Genomic DNA, 3627 nt, shown 5'->3' on the forward strand with positions numbered 1-3627 from the left:
CCTCCCCAGACATTTCTTCACCTCTTCAAAGAGAAAAAAAATACTAGAGAGAAAAAGAGGGAAATAATGACAAGGATGTCCTCCACCAAGAAACTAACTCAATTTGACGCGAAAACCCAATGGCAATGCCCAAAATAATGGACTTGGAAGTGAAGGAGGGAGCTGGGATAAAGCTTTCTGTAAATGCAGTGCTTCGTGCTGGAGTGGACTTGCCAACTAACGGAAGACGCGTGGAGTCTAATGTGTTAGTGATCTTAGACTACACCATTTTCCTGAGCTACATGAGTGCCCCATAGGAATTTTCTTTTTTATTTCCTTTTTTCTCTCCCTTTTTTATTTATTTTTTTTAAATATATTTTATTGATTTTTTTACAGAGAGGAAGAGAGAGAGATAGAGAGTTAGAAACATCAATGAGAGAGAAACATCGATCAGCTGCCTCTTGCACATCTCCTACTGGGGATGTGCCCGCAACCCAGGTTCATGCCCTTGACCGGAATCGAACCTGGGACCTTTCAGTCCGCAGGCCGACGCTCTATCCACTGAGCCAAACCGGTTTCGGCCTCTCCCTTTTTTAGCATGTGAACCCAAGATCTCTATTCAGAACGGAGAGTTTGGGAACATTGTATTGTTGACTTGTTTCTTTCTCTGGAGGATTTGCCTGCGAGCAGCAGTGAATGGATCCCTGTGAGAACACAATGATATTTTCATCTATGACCGAACTATTCCATTTTGTTCCTGCTCCTTTTAGGGAGAGGAAAATTGTTCCTGGTTATTTTGGTCTAAAGTTTTTCAAAACTTCCATTACAAACCATAAAGCAAGTTTGAATTCTGGGAAATTCCATCCCAGTTAATAACTTTAAATGTATTTATATGGTGAGGTATGACTCTCTAAAGTTATCTTTTTATAATCTGTTTTTAAGAAACAGATTTTATACAGACGAAACAAAACACACACCCTACTACCTTTCCTTATTTGTGGTATAAGCAGGTGTGGAAGGAATTCCAGGGTCAGGATCAAGATGGACCTCTGAGAGCCAGCTCAAAAGATGACACTGTTACCTTGCCTCTTTTACTGCAGCACAAATCAATCCAAAAACCCACCCCCACAACCACTGTTGCCCCACTCTCTAAACATACACAACTACTATGTTTCTTTTATCTTTTAAACACTGCTTCAAAGAGGGAAAGAAACTTGGCTGTACGGAGAAATGTGAATGTGAAAAGTAAATATGAAATGATTACTAGCAATAATAATGCTTTTCCAAACCAATGGCAGTCAAATCTTTTTATGACAACCAACAGTCAGAACGACAATTTATTATTTTTTTACTTTTTATTTTATTTTATTTTATTTTTTACCAGATATTATGACTGCATTTATGTGCAATGCCCATCCCCACCACCACCACCACCACCATAGGCATATCCCTGAAGGCATATCCATACCGAGTGCAGATTAGTAACTGCCTGGAGCTAGGGCGGAGGACAGGGAGGGGGCACTAGGAAAGGGAGGTGACTGTTACTGGGTATGAGTTTCTTTCAAAGTATTGCTAAAGACCTACAATTGGCTCCTCTCTGAGGGGGCGTGGCTAGGCCCCAGTGGGTCTGGCTGGACTCTGGGGCCTGACCAAGCCAGCTAAAAGCCCAGCTGAGGCATAGCAGCCCACACTGTGGTGGCTGTTACACGTGGAGGCATGGAGGAGTGCCCTGGCCTCTGAGGCATGGGCTCTTCGCGGGGATGTCGGTGTGGTCAGGAGCACCAGGGCCAAGCTGAGAAGGCAGTGGCCTAAGGGAAACCGGCCCTGGCAGAGAAGCACGTCGAGGGGGTCGCGGCAAAGAGGTGCAGTGCAGGGAGTGGAGGAATAGCGAGCCCTATGCCGCCCTCGCCGCCCCCGAACTGCTTGCTGCAGGACCTGCCCATAGAGATGCTGGTGGAGATCTTCGCCTCGGTTACTGGCACCGACCTGCCCAGCCTGGCCCAGGCCTGCACCAAATTCTGCCACATCCTGCACATCGACAGCAGCTGGAGACGGCGCTGCCGGGAGGAGTTTGGCGTTTGTGAAAACTTGCAGAACCTGGAGATGATGGGTATGTCTTATCGAGAAGTCTATGCGAAGCTTTTCCCATACAGAAACATTTTGGGTTTGTGGCAGCTAGATACTGAGGGCTATAGAACAATAGTGAATGTAGTGGTGGATGGCTGATGCATTACCGGTTGGACCTACGGGCATTCCCTTCACACCCATGTGGGTGGCCCACTGCAATTCAAGCCCTCGTTCAGAATTTGCCTGCTGGAGAGGAAACCAGCCAAGGTGGGGTGCATGGAAGGCCGCCTCAGCAGGCCCCACAACCGCCACATGCAGATTCAGAAGGACAGGCTCACCCTGCGGTGCAACAATAGAGACCACCAAAAGGTTTTAACAATGAGACTTAGGGGAGAATGGTGGCTGGTGCTGATGCAGGAGGACAGATATCAGTATGACTGCCTGGTCTACCGACACTTCTACCTCCCGCCAAGTCACCCGGGCGACCTCATCCAGCCAGGCCCCTTCCAAGGCAACTACAATGTCTTCGGCCTAATGATTGCCATGCTCAGCTTCCATGGGAAGTATGCCAGGGTCACCAAGATCACGGGAGTCTCCAAGGAGATGTGAGAGATCCATCTCATGCGCCACATCCAGTTGCGAGATGGCGAGATCTTCCACAACTTCAACGAGCTCTCCCGGGTGGTCCAGGAGATTGAGGAGCAGGTGATCCGGGAACAGCAGCAGCAGCAGCAGCAAGAAGACAAGACTGAGGAAAGAGAGGGCCATGGCTGGCAAAGCCCTGCCCAGCCCAGGGTCGGAGAGTCCCGGGCTGCAGCTTTGGAGGAGCAGCCTGTCCCGTTTGTTCTGCCTGCGCTCAAGACTCCACAACTACCCCCGAACCTGCAGGATGTGTTTCTATGGCTTGTCCTACCACAGGCTCTTCCCTGGAGTCTTCATCCTGTTCGATGAGAACCACTTCGGATTCATCTGGAGGTGAAATACTTCATCCTGTTCGGCAGAGTTCAGAACACCTTCCAGAATGTGGAGGCACCATCCCCAAAGGCCTCCTTGGAGATGCTCAAGGACATTCATTCCCAAACCCCTGGGAGGAGCAGCTTGCAGATTTGACTTTCTGACCAGGTTACCTACCTTGGTTTGTTTTTTTAATCCTCACCTGAGGATATTTTCCCATTGATGTTTAGAGAGAGAGGGAAAGACAGAAATATCGATGAGAGAGAAACACATCAGTTGGTTGCCTCCTGCCATAGCTCGGACCAGGGCCAGGTTGGGTAGGAGCCAGCAACTGGGGTAGAAATAAACCTTAGACCAGTGGTCTCAATCTTCCTAATGCTGCGACCCTTTAATACAGTTCCTCATGTTGTAGTGACCCCCAATTTCATTGTTACAAATTGAACATAATTAAATCATAATGATTAATCATAAAAACAATATGTAATTATATATGTGTTTTCTGATGGTCTTAGGCGACCCCTGTGAAAGGGTCATTCGACCCCCAAAAGGGGTTGTGACCCACAGGTTGAGAACCGCTGTACTAGAGCAAAGTGAGCCTGTAGCAAGTTACTGTTGCGGTGGGGGGTG

General features: G+C 48.0%; 1 pseudogene; it reads left to right on the top strand.

The window, feature by feature from the left end:
* The first annotated feature begins 1875 nt into the window (after positions 1 to 1875).
* LOC102767854 lies at positions 1876 to 2655 on the top strand (annotated as a pseudogene).
* Positions 2656 to 3627: the final 972 nt, after the last annotated feature.

The sequence above is a fragment of the Myotis davidii genome, unplaced genomic scaffold (genome assembly GCF_000327345.1).
Source record: "Myotis davidii unplaced genomic scaffold, ASM32734v1 scaffold356, whole genome shotgun sequence".
NCBI classification, from domain to species: domain Eukaryota; kingdom Metazoa; phylum Chordata; class Mammalia; order Chiroptera; family Vespertilionidae; genus Myotis; species Myotis davidii.